Source organism: Bradysia coprophila, unplaced genomic scaffold (genome assembly GCF_014529535.1).
Source record: "Bradysia coprophila strain Holo2 unplaced genomic scaffold, BU_Bcop_v1 contig_232, whole genome shotgun sequence".
In the NCBI taxonomy this organism is placed as follows: Eukaryota; Metazoa; Arthropoda; class Insecta; order Diptera; family Sciaridae; genus Bradysia; species Bradysia coprophila.
The window spans coordinates 1,526,428-1,542,312 of record NW_023503493.1 but is presented as its reverse complement, the minus strand read 5'-3'; the positions used below and the strand labels follow the sequence as shown (position 1 = coordinate 1,542,312).

At 37.5% G+C, this 15,885-nt stretch overlaps 1 protein-coding gene across 1 annotated transcript in view; it reads right to left on the bottom strand.

Annotated features, from left to right (window-relative positions):
* The window catches only part of LOC119075797, a 28,444-nt gene extending 25,051 nt beyond the window's left edge, over positions 1–3,393 (bottom strand). Inside the window, exon 1 of the mRNA XM_037182364.1 lies at positions 2,943–3,393. The gene's annotated coding sequence lies outside the window, so the exon portion shown is untranslated. The remainder of the gene's footprint in view (positions 1–2,942) is intronic.
* Positions 3,394–15,885: the final 12,492 nt, after the last annotated feature.

The following is a 15,885-nucleotide window of genomic DNA, read 5'->3' as shown; positions in this document are numbered from 1 at the left end:
CCAAGGGGTCTAACTCACGAGTCGGTCATCCGATTTCCATAAACTTTTTTTTTGTCGATCGGTATTGTAAAAACCTTTCATTTGACGTATCACTTACAAGTGTAACGTTTGAATGTCCGGAGATATCTTCGAAAAACCGTAAAGCACTTATTAAGCCACAGCTCGGGAGGGGTCGATCCAAAATCACTCATCTTCGAACTTAGCCTGTCTTTTGACATTACCAAACGGGAAAAAAAGAATTTTCAAAATCGGATGCGTTTTACTCAAGTTATCGTGCAGACTGACAGACGGACAGACGGACATTTTTTTTCACTGATTTGGCATCTCTAGACAACCACAATAGGTTTCCCCTTACTCAGGGAGTCCAATTCGACGTGTTACGGACGTATGCGTAAACGCATATGACCCCAGTACTTCGTACGGGTCTAAAAATTGTGACAAGCTTTTGGTAATATGGTCCTTTATAGAGTAAAGTGCATGTTAAAAAAATTGAAGTATCAGATTTAAAATCAACATAATCTGTTACAGCCGGCAAGCATATGAACAGCATTATTATCGGGACTATTACTTCCATCGATCAAAGTATTTTTCCTAACTAGTGATGAAATATCGTGACTTTGTCGCTTCATTCCCATATCGTTTAGGAAAAACGTTGTTCCTACCTTATGCTAAAAGGCTTTTTTAGTGAATTCGATTCCAGCGCTCGCCTCCGGCTTGAGCTGGAAACCTCTCATTCGCTAAAAAAGCATTTTGATTTCGAATCTTGTACTTCAATTTTTTTTAACATGAATTTTACTCTATAAAGGACAGTAATTAGTTTTCTCGTCCTTACAGATCACAGATTAATAGCCGTATGTGACAGGTTAAAAATACTTCGATCGATGGAAGTAATAGATCCGATAATAGGCTTACCGTGTGCAAGAGATTAAAAGCTTGTGACCAACATTTTGGGCATAAGATCTGCTCAAAAAAATAGAAAATTTGAGTGGTTTCTTACATTTACGTTCAAAAATATCGGAAAAGAGGACAGATAAACCACACTAGCATGCTGAGCACACTGTAACATCATCTAAATATTTTTCTTAAGAAATTATGTGATTGAATCTAGTTCTTTGCGTTTCGTTTCAAAGCTTTCTTAAAATTCGACCTTTTGTCAATTGATTATTTTCCTGCTCTTCCTTAGAGGGATTCTTTTGAAAAACAGAATCTTGAAATCGGACGCATTTTCCATTGGACTTTTTTATATGTGCCTGAATTGGTATTGGTCCCTAGAACCTAAAACCACTTTCAAAAAAATTCTTCGAATCTTGTGTGGCTGGTGGGAGGTGATCGAAAACTGAAAACATGCACTTTTCTTACAAAAATTTCTCCAGTTACACGAGCCGTACAGGGTCGTGTGGGGTGTCATTAGAAAGGTAATTGCATGTGCTAATGGGAAAAATAGGGTCTCGTTGGGTTTAAAATTCATCCACACTGAGATATGTGCAGTTGAAGTTTTCAACCGAAAAAAGACCGAAAACTTGCACTTTTCTTACAGAAATTTCTCGAGGTACACGAAACGTACATGGTCGTGTGGGGTGTCATTTGAAAGGTAATTGCATGTACTTTTAGGAAAAACAGAGCTTACAGAAGTTTGGTAGCATCTTCGATGAGTTATGTGAAGTTGAAATGTTTAAGTGCTTATATTGCATCGAAGATGCTACCAAACTTCTGTAAGCTCTGTTTTTCCTAAAAGAACATGCAATTACCTTTCAAATGACACCCCACACGTTTATGTACGTTTCATGTACCTCGAGAAATTTCTGTAAGAAAAGTGCAAGTTGTCAGTCTTTTTTCGGCTGAAAACTTCAACTGCACATATCTCAGTGTGGATGAATTTTAAACCCAACAAGACCCTATTTTTCCCATTAGTACATGCAATTACCTTTCTAATGACACCCCACACGACCCTGTACGGCTCGTGTAACTGGAGAAATTTTTGTAAGAAAAGTGCATGTTTTCAGTTTTAGATCACCTCCCACTAGCCACACAAGATTCGAAGATTTTTTTTGAAAGTGGTTTTAGGTTCTAGGGACCAATACCAATTCAGGCACATATAAAAAAGTCCAATGGAAAATGCGTCCGATTTCAAGATTCTGTTTTTCAAAAGAATCCCTCTTACGAATTTGCATCTGTTGTTGCGTTATGAATCGGTCACTAGTTTATTGATTAGAATTTTTTCATGGAACGTCAAGCTCATAGAAATTAAATATTGGATGTGCTCCTTACGCCGCAGGCGATATTTTCAATTTTTAATTCTGAAGTATCACAACTGTGGCCAACACAAAAGTCCAAGTTGAAATGTTTTCTCGTAGTTGTTTGAAACTTTCTATTTTGTCCTGTGGGGTTGCGGCTCGACGGGCTTATTATTTGGATTTTTTTAGAAATTCTAAATTTTTTCAAAGAATTTTGTTGAATTCTCAGAAATTTTTAGAAATGCACGTGGTAAGTGCGCTGACAATTCAAAAGGGACCATGAGTTAAATCGTCCCATTCTCATATAAGGAAGCGTTGATTTTCGTTAATTTTTCGGTCATTCGTTCACTTAAAATCCAAGTTCTAAAGCGTACTTACAGCGTAAATTTCAATGAATTTTAAGAATTTAATTTTTAGAAATGTCAAAAAATTCATAAAATCTTCGAATTTTTGGGATCATTTAAAAAATTTTTAGGAAATTTTCAGGAATTTAAACAATTTTCTAGAATTAATTCTAAAAATTTTAAAATTTATGAATTTCAGATTTTAAAGATTTTAAAAATTGAAATTCCGAGTAATAAGCGCTGGCTGCCAGCACCACACTTGGCAAAATAAAAAGTTCCGAACAACGTCATACAAATGACTATTTTAACTCCCTCCGTCATTTCATACCTTCAAATTGATTTTTTAAAGAGTTAAACAATTTACCTGATTCCAATATTTACAAAGGTTGTCCTTGGTCTTCCGTTGGATTTCGAATCAGTTCGTGCACTAAATGGTTTTTTTTTGTTAAAAACGCAAATTTTTATTTATTTTTACTTTTTTGTAAATTAAAAGCAAACAGTTCAAATTCTGTAATCAATTCCAATTCATCGAAAACTTAATCGAACGGGCGAGACAAAAATAAAATCGCAAAATCCACACATTGCAATTATTTATACGTTTTATAAGCCAACAAAGCGAACTGCACTGGTCCACACACAAAAAATCACAAAATTGCAAAATTTATTATTGTTTAATACACACAACCCCTCGCCATCAACCAAAAAAAAAAAATTCAACAAAAAATCTGTATGTTGTACACCAACCGACGATAATCTGGCGATATCTCAAAACCACTTGTTCACCTAACCGTTCACTGTGACAGTTTCAAATCAAATGAAAATTTCTATTTTAAAATGTTTTCCCCCCCGAAACACGGAGTGTGACTGTTTTTTATTATTCTTCCTTCCACATCCTCGTGATTTTAAATTTTCAAATATAAACCACAAATATGCATATTGTGGTGGTTGTATATCCATACATACAATACACATTATGCTCTATATTGAGTTATATATGGCTATATGAGATATGCAGGAGAGATATACCCGGAATGGTGTGGTGAGTTTTGAAGAGATGAAGATATTGTTTGAATAGATACACATGCTGTAGAATTGTGTGGTATATATCTATTGTGTGCGGTGGCTGTAGAAAATATAGTGTAAAATGTGGGAATAGGAATAAAAGCGGTTGTCGAGAGTCTTGTTGGTGTAATTTAGCCGTCAGGCGCGATATGATGCGATGGATGCTTTATGTTTTATTATGTGCGGAAAATTATAGAAACTCGGTTTTTCATGGTGCCACTGATGCTAGTGCATACATGTCTCGCTTAAATGCACAAAATGCGTCCATAAACTTTTCCAAGCGTTTCGACGTTAGTAACCGCATTTTCTTCGCTCAAAATTACTTGCTTTGTTGAAGTTTTGTCTATTGACAATTCAGGCGAGAAAGTGATAGCTTTCTCAGAACTTTCCCACCAGTGAATTGTCCTGAGTAGATGTTTTCAAAAATGTCTCCTTTTGTGGAGGAAAACGGTTATTTACACCGTGCCCACATGATGCTTTGTTCTTGTTCGAATTTCCTATTTTCTCCCGTCTCGATAACTGTTGTATCAGTAGAACCACACTCTCGCATGTGTTAAGCATGTTCGGGTATGAATCGAAATCTTTACTTTCCAATTCGCTTATGATTCACTAGATATGTACATGCAAAAAAGCATCACTAGCTTCTCGAGGATGGTTGTATCTTTGGCACTGTTACCATGACCTGATGAGATGTGGCTTTAAGAATGCCTGTAGTGTTTTACGGCTTTTGCATGAACGAAGCGAATTTTACAAATTCTCGTCATTCCGGGATCGAAGGGCCGTTGGTCTTCCATAGCACCGAAGCCATGAAAAATAATAACGAACTGGATGTGGCGTTACAATTAGTCTCGGTACTAGCGAGTGCATCGATCATACAACGTATTTCGGTAATTTTAAACCTCGATTGGCCTGTAGAGGCGCCACAATTTTGGTCAGTATTTCATTCTTTGCGCTCTATTTTGTGGTGAAATAACTTTACTCTGGTCTCTTCCAAGTGCACCATCGAAATATCAATCGTCATGGCTGTGTGGATGACGTTTGATAGTAAACTCCACTTTGCACCTGCGCTTGGAAGAGATCTAGACAGCCATGAAATGTCATAGCAGTGACGTTGGTTCACAAAGACAAATAGAGCGCCGACGTTAGTAATTCTATGACGAAATGTACTAGAAATTTAAAAGCAAAGGACTTCTTTGCAAATTTGTAGTCTACATTCAGGCGGGAAAATATTCGTTTTTGATGATTTCTCTGAACGAAAATCTTCTTTTGAAAATATAAAACCATTGGAGCACGCAAAAATGGGCTACTTTTAAAGGAAAAATTGGTTTGTGAGTATCACAACTTTACTCATTTTGAGAAACCTGTACAGATTGTGTACACTTATGTTTCGGTTTCTCCAATTGGGTTAAGTTATCATTCAAAAACCAATTTTTCCTTTGAAAGTAACACATTTTTGAAGGCTCCAATGGTTTCACTTTTACAAAAAAAGATTTTAAATCAGAGGAATCATCAAAAAACGAATAGTTTCCCGCCTAAATGTAGGCTACAAATTTGAGAAGGGGTAATCGCTCGTAATAGAATTCCACAAGCCACAACAATCGATTACAATTGAGCTTAAGTTTCCAAGTGGCATTTCCCTATAGGTTTGTTCCAAGGCCATACGAATTGCCAATCGTCAACCTGAAAATTGAGGTGGATGAAAAATGTCCTTGGAACAAACCTATACTTAGCCTAATCAATGAAAGCCGATCATCGTGTTCGTTCGGCCAGTGAAGATTCGTGTTTACAGTTAGTTAGAAAAAAACCAATACAAGGATATCAAAGTAGAGTGGAATTTTTGGAACGTAATGTTGGAACTTGTGAAATATATCTTCGATTGGTGTATCTTCACTAGCTAGACACACACACACATCGTTTGCAATGACTGAATGAATTTGTTTTGAAATAATGATCAAAGATGTAAAATGTGCCACGAAGTTGGATAATATTTTCACTGCAATGGTGGCAGAACAACAACAAAAACGACGTGATGATTATCCAATCCATATATACGGTTTTGTACATCTATCATTACTAGTTATCGGAAAAATCGTCGGCCCGTACATTACAAAGTTTTATTTTCGGATTTTTTTTTTAATTAATTAATATCTCCAACGGAACTTTGTGCAGGGAACGGCTTTGATGCCTGTGTATATGATGGAGACGGATGTTCCGTTTTTAATCTAATATTATGGTCATGTGAATAGTAAGCTCTTTACACAACGTGCAGTGCATGGAGTGCATGCCATTAATCAATCCATAAATCAATGCGTAACAAATAAACCGGAGATATCAAAAACAATACGCTACAATTGCGCTACAGAGTAAAGTACGTTGGTCATTTTATAAAAATTGTCAACGACGGTAAACAAACATGAACATAAAGAATAGTTATTTGTTCAACGAGGAAAAGAAGTTGGAAATTGCATTTTGAGAGGTAAACATAACGTTTTTGACAACAAAGTCTCGCGAGTGGAGAAAATAACTAAAAGCTCTTGCTTTTTTCATTGAAGAGCTTCAATGACACAATTTTTGAATGTTTTGGTTATAGTAGGAAAAATTTGGTTTATTTCGGGGTATGTTGGGCAACTGGAAAAATTTGGTCACTTTCCGGGTATGTTGGGCAGCTGGAAAAATTTGGTCACTTTCGGAGAATGTTGGGCAGCTGGAAAAATTTGGTCACTTTCGGTGTAGCTGATTTTCGTTAAATTTTCGGTTTTCGTCAAATTTTCGGTTTTCGTCAAATTTTCGATTTTCGTCAAATTTTTGTAGTACAATTTCTAAAAGGAATAATATCGCTAGAGTTGACGCTTTCAGCTTCGTTACGCAAAAATTAAATTGTACACGCAATTAGTTCAAACAAGCTGTCTTAGTTTTCCTCATCATCTGCCAAATAATTTCTACTAAAACAAATTTGACTGAAAACAACGAAAATTTTACCAAAAAAATCTCGGTAAAAATCAAAAAAACGTGGACTCGAACCACATTCAGTTCGCGGATCCATCCGGCCGTTTCGGAGAACCGGCACTCATGGCCGTGCGGGACCGACGAGTCAATTCGATACAGATTGTTATCGCAACGGATAGATGGACTAATTCTAAGCTGATTCGTGTTAAAATGGCTTCTATCGACAACCTAAAGAACCCGAAATTTCGACATTTTTAAATCGTGATATGTCCAAGATGAAGAGAGTTTGAAACTCTTTGAATGGCAATATTGGTAGATGATTCCATGCTCTATTAAAAACCGAGAATGGAATTTACAAAATTTGCCTAAATTGTACAATATTTGAAAAATTTTATTTTCACCTTCCGCGGCGAAACTTGAACTCCTCTGCAATACACAGGTTGACCCTGTCTGCACTGACAAAAAAGTTTTCAGATTATTACCTGTGACAGATAATCTTTCCCCAGGTAATGTAATTTCTCATACAAAAACCTGTCGCAGATAATGTGATTTTTGTATGAAAAATTACATTACCTGGCGACGCAACCGTCAACTTTTTTCTCAGTGTGCAACAAAACAATAATGCCAAGTATCTGTTACGGCATTTTGTTTGCAGCAAGGTCACTCTACGACGTCAAGTGTCCTTTCCTTCAGTATGAGTGGAATTGTTATCCATTCCTCATAAATAAGTGGTTTAAGCTATTTGGAGCATTTCTTACAATGATTACGTGTATCTGGAGTCGGCTAAAGCAGATTTCGCTATCCGTTAGAGGAAACTTACCCCAAAAATATGTGGAAATCAACTTTAACCGACTCCAGATGGAATCTTGTGAAACTTTTATATCATGTCCGGAGCGTTAGCGGAGGACTTGACGCAGTCTAACTTCCAAAAAAAGAACGAAGAATTTTTTTTGAGACGCGGCAACTATATAGAGGCGAGAATTTAAGTTTCTTTCCTTTGGCCTGTATCACCACAAATCTTATTCTATCTTATTCGCGCTTCAAATACGAGCAAAACGAGCTATCACTCGACTATGTAGCTTTAACCGGAGATACATCGTTTTGAAATTGGTCTTTCAACTTACTCTGTATGTTTCTGTCTATCTATCTGTCTATCTATCGACGGTCGATCTCGGAAACTAGTCAGCCAATCTCCATGAAATTTTGCAGGAACCTCAGGGTGGACATAAAAATGAAAATGTGATACGCCATTATCCCAGGAAAAACCAGAATTTTGTTTTATTGGCCTCGAAGTGGTTTCTGAGTGTGGTTTTCGAGGGTCGGGAACGCGTTTTCGGCTGTAGCTTCGCTGTATTGAAACCTACAGAGGCGCGTGACCCATCAAATGAAAGGTATTCGTAGCACGATTCGAACAAAAAAAATCGGGTCAGATTCGTTTGAGCTAGAGTGATTAGAGTGACCAAATTTTGAGCTACTCGAGCGTAGGATGAAAGGACTAATATTTTTTTGGGTTATGAAAGATAGAGAGTTACTTTCTTCGGCAAAGTCTCAGAGTTTTTCGAGTAGAACAGAGGGACATATGTGAAAAATGTCGAAAGTTGGAAATGGGTGGGTCAATTGGGGTTTTGGAGATATTTCTTGAATGGTGGCAGATAGAGAATTACTTTCTTCGTCAAATTTTGGAATTTCGTCAAATTTTCGATTTTCGTCAAATTTTCGATTTTCGTCAAATTTTCGAATTTCGTCAAATTTTTGATTTTCGTCAAATTTTTGATTTTTGTCAAATTTTTGATTTTCGTCAAATTTTCGATTTTCGTCAAATTTTCGATTTTCGTTAAATTTTCGAATTTCGTCAAATTTTTGAATTTCGTCAAATTTTCAAATTTTGCCAAATTTCCGAATTTCTGTTGTAAACTGTTATAAAAAGCAGTGTTCTAAAACTTCTAAAACGACTGATATCCCAACAAAAATCTCTTCGAGAAAAGTGTGACGTAGCCTTTGAAATACAATTTCTAAAATGAATGATATCGCTAGAGTTGACGCTTTCAGCTTCGTTACGCAAAAATTAAATTTTACACCCAATTTTAGTTCAAACAAGCTGGCTTAGTTTTTCTCATCATCTGCCAAATAATTTTTACAAAAAAAAAAAAATTTGACTGGAAACAACCAAAATTTTACCAAAAAAATCTACGTCGCAAAGTGGCAAATGTTCAGGAACAGACCAGCAAGAAAATTTATCTGCCACATGCGACGCAGATTTTTTTGGTAAAATTTTGGTTGTTTCCAGTCAATTTTTTTTTTTTTTTAATTATTTGGCAGATGATGAGAAAAACTAAGCCAGCTTGTTTGAACTAAAATTGGGTGTAAAATTTAATTTTTGCGTAACGAAGCTGAAAGCGTCAACTCTAGCGATATCATTCATTTTAGAAATTGTACTTCAAAGACTGCGTCACACTTTTCTCGAAGAGATCTTTGTTGGGATTGTCAATAGCATTCAAGGGAAAAAGTTTATGCAAAATGGTTGTTACGGCAGAATTTCACCATCAAAGTGTCACAAATGTGCTACGTAACGAACCAGCCACTCCGTCGCGTCAAAAAGTGGTATGGCATTTGCTTATGTAGAAAAATGATCGTTTGATTTGTCACCGCAAACTATAACCAACACAACGTACAGGTTATGGGCTCATGACTGACGATGCTAACTTTGGAATGTCCTGCACAAAATTATTGAGACGCTATCTTATTACCGTTACATCCCAGTGGCATGTCGGTTTAACTGCCTCGTTCTACGCAAAAATAGAAATCATTCAAAATTGTCCTGAACAAATGAAACGGTTGACGCCTCCGAACAAGATTTATCAAACAATCATTTTCAAAACCTCAAGATACATCTCCCCAATCCATGCATTCCAACGGCTTATGATATTGACAATAGCAAGATTTAAGAATTACGTTTGGAGCGGTATTAACTATAACCGAATGCACTCATCCGATATCAGATTAAATATGGCCCGATTGAACAACAAAACACGCTACACTTACTTATCGGATTTGAAAATGTAGCTGTAGCACACATCTTTTTGCTTCGTCAATAGCAGAAAGGAATAAATCAACAATCACATTACAGTTAACGAAATAAATATATTTCAATGTGTAATGCTTGTGTCGTGTATCCCATGACTGCTGCTTCTTCTCTATTTGTCTGGTTGTTGTTTTTTTTTCTGTTTACATTTACAGTAAAAAAGAACCGATCTTATGCAACACATGCCATTTCCCCACGACAATATGTAGATTTTGTCAGTCTATTACAGCAATGTTACTCCATAAAAATCTTTCCCGTCCCAGGCTTCACATATATGTACAGCAAAATGGATATATATCAACTCTCTTACTACATTATTGTGTACGTGCTCCTCCGCTTTTTCCATATAAAGCGAATTTGTACAATGTGTTGACGATATTGTCTGATGGGAGATTTCGTTAACATCAATTTGCACTAAATTCATTGAATGAAAATGTCTGTTTTTGGCTGGAAGACTTTCTGTTTAGTGTATTTAGGGATGCATTTTGATTTGATTCAGATAGATTAAGATTGGCTCGCTTACAGAGAAATGATAACAGATGGCGTTTCTGCCGTCATACCGCAGCGCCATCTGTTATCATTTCTCTGCTAGCTTAGTATGTCTTTATTGGTGGAAGAACGGAGCTTTGAATTTTGTTTTTATATTATTGCAGTGTCAAATACTGTCCAGGACCTTAAATTTGTGCAAGGTGAGGTTCTTTCTCACCAAGAAATCTGCGTCATCTTCTTATAAAAACCTTGAATTTTCCAACAGCGCGTGTGACAATAACGTGTAAAAAACAAAAATCAAAAGTCATTGAAACTCGTTGGTTTGATACCTGCTCCTTGACAGTTTCGAAATGGACACGCATTCACTCGTTGTAGAGATATTGCAAGATAATTGGGCCGTGTTAAGCCAAAATACTGCATCGCATTGTTTGCGTGCTTTCGTGAGCTTTCGAAAGCTTTGAGTTACTTTTGTCTTCCATTGGGAAAAAGGAGTATTTCAGTAGAATGCAAGAAAAGCTTAAAGCTCTCGAAAGCTTCTTTTTTTTAAATAGAGTTAGAACTCCTCATGGAATGATAAATAAATGAAATTTATAAAAAAAAGCTAATGCAGCGCTATACGGTGTTTGGGTGAGTTTTAGTACGATTTATGTGTGAATGTGTGTCCTAAATACAGCCGTTCAGAGCATAACTACGTACCTTGACAATTGTATTTTTTGGCAATTCCTTTTCAAAGTAAATCCTGTCGAAAATGTAAAATTCTGCGATAGATGTTGTTAAAACAAAATTTGTTCATTTCAATTTTAAAAAAATCCAATTTTTTATGACCTTGACGAACACCATGCATTGCCCTCCATTATAACCGAACTTGAACTGAAAATTAATTTTCGTATGACGAAAAGTTAAAGATCATTTCGTAATCTATTCAACTGATGGAACACTTGTCCGTACATTTCAATAAATGAACAATTCGTTCGAAAATTAACATTTCTTCAGTCCTTGAACTCGTATTTAGTAGTCTTGCACTATAAAAAACAAAAACGAGTTCAAGGACTGAAGAAATGTTAATTTTCGAACGAATTGTTCATTTATTGAAATGTACGGACAAGTGTTCCATCAGTTGAATAGATTACGAAATGATCTTTACATGCGTCGAAAACCGTTCTTTTCATGTTTCAAGCATTTTTTTCGAAGCCCTCAGCATGTAAAATCCATTACATAACTCGGGATAAAAATAAAAAGTCTCGTTTTCGTGTGTTTTATTGACCTCGGCTTCGCCTTGGATCCACAAAATTCACACGAAAACTCTACTTTTCATCTTTTTATTTATGTAGCATAACTTTTCGTCATAAGAAAATTAATTTTCAGTTCAAGTGCGGTTATAATGCATGGTGATCAACAAGGTTTTTCTTCAGAAAATTCTTGAAAACAGGCCCTGCCCTGTTCATGGAGTAATGAACAAAACATTGGGAATTTTTCCTGCGCTGTAAGTGACATAAGACACCGAAAGAACGTTATCAACCATAATTTTCAGGAAAAATATGTAAAAAATAGGTAAAATATGGTGGCTTGGAGGTAGACGACATAACTGACCAAACTCGCTTGTTCAATAATGAAAGCTAGAGTCAAGCAAAGTCGATTCCAACAAACTTTTAGCGTAGTCGTTTGACGCAGAGTGGAGAGCCGAAAAATAAACGCCGGCGGCGTCTAGCCATCCAAAAAAGCGGTGGCGGCGGCGGCTAAGTATGGTTTAGCCGTTAAAAAAATTCAGGCGGCGACTGGGCCTAGCCGCCGACCAAAAAGGTCGGCTGGCGGCGGCTGGATGTCAAATTTTTGTAATTTTCACGAATTTTTGCGATTTTTTACGAATTTTCGCTCTGTTCACAAGTTTTCGCGGTTTTAACGAATTTTTGCATAGACTTTCTGCAAATTCTTGAAAATTTTCTTAAATTTCTCAATCTGCTTGGAATGTCGTTTTGAAGAAAAAATAAAAAAAATACGAAAATCAAAGTAGAAAATATCTTAAAGATAGGCATCGCAAGGGACATTAAAAGTACGGGTGTATTCTCAAGTAACGGTATTGTCCCAAAAAATTAATTTAATTTTGTTGGTTTGTGTCATCTTTTTGTCTTTTATGGATAAAATATGCACGAGCCGCCGTGTTAGCCGACCTAAACCTCTGGCGGCGGCTTACGGCGGCTAGCTGCAATTAGCCGACCAAAATCTCCGGCGGCGGCGGCGTGTCGTTTTGGGCCTAGTCGCCGTTTTTCGGCGGCTGAAATTTGGCGGCTCTCCAGTCTGGGTTGACGCTACATTGTTTGACACTACATTTTTTAACGCTAAATTGTTTGGCGCTACATTTAATTTGCGTTAAAAATTTGTAAACCAAATTTAAACTTTCAGGAATACAAGAAGTTAATCGAAATCGGTTCAGGTTCAGTGAAAATATCTGTCACAATTTGGCTGGAATATATCATATCCTCTTCACTCTGTTCACTCAACGATATTCAAAACCTGCGAGCTGCGGGAATGGACCACGAAAACCACTTTTTCGACCAATATTCATATTTCTGGAATTTACTTATAATTGCTTCAACTTGAAGTGTTTCATTTGCATGTGGTGCCCATCTTTCAAAAAGAATGTGCAGGATTCAAAGACTATTCCAAATTTGAATGACTTATGTCCGGACAATTCGTGAGGGAAATTGACAGTTTGAAGCAAATTTGCTAGACCATCATCCAACCTACCCATGTCAAATCTCATACTATTTGCTTGTTACAATCGAATCCTCGAAAATAGGATGAAATTTGGTGCCATTTGGACCACTTGTTGTGGTGAGTAAATTGAAGTTAGGTGTAGGAAGTTAGGACGGAAAATTTCTTAGGAAATTTCGTATGATATTTCCTAAAATCGGCAACTTTCATTTCTCAATGAGTTCTCGGATGAAATTTTACCATTTTAGTTGCTCGGCAGTGCTGCATAAAGCCCTACAAAAAATGATAGCGAAAATTTACTCAAATTTTATCTAAAAGTGGTCCAATTTCAACAAATGGAAAGGTCTCGACACGCTCTAGAAAATAGAATAAAATTCAAGGAAGCTTGAAACCGGCCAAGCTAAACATTTGCAATAACAAATATGTAGAAAATATCCTCAAATTTCTACTGAAAGCGTTCTGATTTTTGTGAATAAGAGCTCGTTAGAAAGACCTCGTCAGGAAAGTGTGGAAATAGACAAATGGAATCGAACAGATGACAAAATTTTTATTATTTTACAAAGTTACAGCGTTATAGAGCAAAGTTACGAAAATATCTGAAAATTCGTTGTTGCTTGATACATTTAGTGCAAGCAGGGACGTGCTTAACTTGTTTTAACCAAGACAGTAAAATAAATTTGCGTCACAAGTGGCAGATGATTCGGTTTTCTTCCGTTTAAATTCTTTCAGTACATTTTTTAACCATTTTCCTAACAATAGGTTCCGCAACATCTGCCACTTGTGACGCAAAATTTTTGTAAAATTTTCTTATACAAATTTTTGCTGTCAATGATTTGTTGATAAAACTTTCGCATACAAGCGCAGAATGCGTCACTCTCAGCGATATCAATTATTTTGTAAGTAAGATAAAGGACTTGGATAAAGGATAAAGAATCAAGAGAAATCAGTCCGAATCCCAAAATCTAGAAACCGATCTTGGGACACCTCACACATGTCGTAAATAACCAACCCAAATCCATCGAAAAATCCGATGGAAGCTAAGTAGTGCCAGAGGAATCGTCATTCATCCCAAAATTTAGGAACCAGCCTTGGAACACCTCTCTCATTTCGAAAATAACCCAAATCCATCAAAAAATCTGATGGAAGTGTGGAAGTGCCAGAGGAATGATCTGTCATCCAAAATTTTAGGAACCAACAGACACAGATTTACTCAAGGTGTCGAGGATTGTATGAATTGTTTTGCTAAGAAATCAAGAAGGCGAATTGACTGAAATGGATCGAAGAAAACCGAGAAAATAGTGAGTCAGAATTGTGTCAAAGAGAAAAATAAAATCAGTTTTGAACAAGAAGTTCAGGGGACAGCATCCCCAAGTAAAGTGTTTTCAATTGTAGTGAGTAGAATTCCTGACACAAGGCAAACATTCTACCAGCTGCATTCAAGATGGCAAAAATAATTTCATTGTTGAAGCCGAAGAAAGATGAAACGAAGCCAGAAAACTACCGCCCGATCGCACTTTTATCCGTGGCCCTGAAGCTGTTTGAACGCCTGCTGTACAACCGAATGTCGCCGGAAATCGAAAAAGTCATCCCTCCGGAACAGGCCGCTTTTCGAGAAGGACGTAGCTGCGCTGAACAGGTTCTGTCGATGACCAATCACATCGAATCAGGATATCAAAAGGGTCTCAAGACCGGAATGGTGCTTGTCGATCTCACTGCAGCCTATGACACAGTATGGAAGCTCGGGTTAAAGTTCAAACTCATCAATGTCATACCATGCCTGGAAATTTGCGACATCATCAGCACCATATTAAGCGATAGAATCTTCCAGATCTACCTGAACGACCAGAAAAGCGGAATTCGTAAGTTAAACAACGGGCTAGCACAAGGGTCAGTATTGTCATGTTTGCTATTTAACCTATACACACATGATCTCCCCCCATCAGAGTCCCGTAAGTTCCTTTTTGCGGACGACATGGCCTACACAACGCAACATAAAGATTTTCACACAATCAACAATACTCTGAATGGCGACATGGCACAGCTGGTGCAGTACTGTAATTGGAGACTGATACCCAACCCGGCAAAGACTGTCGCATCATGTTTTCACCTACGAAACCGTGGCGCCCAACTCGAGCTGAGAATCTGGTTCGATGGAGTCGGCATAAAGCACTCGTTCAACCCAACATACCTAAGAACGAAGCTCGACCGAGCACTTACGTTCAAAGAACAATGCAATCATGTGTCATCTAAACTAGCTTCGAGGAACAATCTACTCAAAAAATTGGCTCATACATCCTGGGGAGGTACCGCTAATTGCCTCAGAACGACTGCCATGGGCCTCATTTACTCTACTGCCGAGTACTGTTCATCATCGTGGCTACACAGCACTCACGTACATAAGGTAGACAGAGAATTAAACAAAACCATGAGAATCATCTCGGGCACAGTCTCATCAACGCCGATACCATGGCTCCCAGCACTTTGTGATATCGAACCACCTGAAATCAGGCTAAAGCGAGCACTACTGAGAGACTACCAGAAAGCTGCCGCCAATCCGAATGTACCACTGTACCACGACATACAACATCCGACCATACAACGGTTGAAATCAAGACTCACACCAAGTGAAACAGCGAGGGAACTGTCGTCGAGAGATGTGGACTTGACCACACAATGGAAGGTCGCTTGGCCGGAATCGACAAATCCGAGTACAATTTTCGACATCAACACACATTCCAGCCGTTCAATTGAGTTTATGCTGCCACGTAAAGCTTGGTGCAACTTAAATCGGCTACGTACAGGCCATGGTAGATGCAATTACATGCTGCATAAATGGAATTACGTCGATGATCCCGGCTGTGTGTGTGGCGAACAATATCAAACCACCGACCACCTGCTACTCAATTGTCCCGTGCTTTCGTACCAGGGGCCTATCGAAGACATTAAATCAATGACGTCGCATGCACTAAAATGGCTGGATTCGCTCCAGTTGTAATGGAATTTGGTTGTCGAGCAA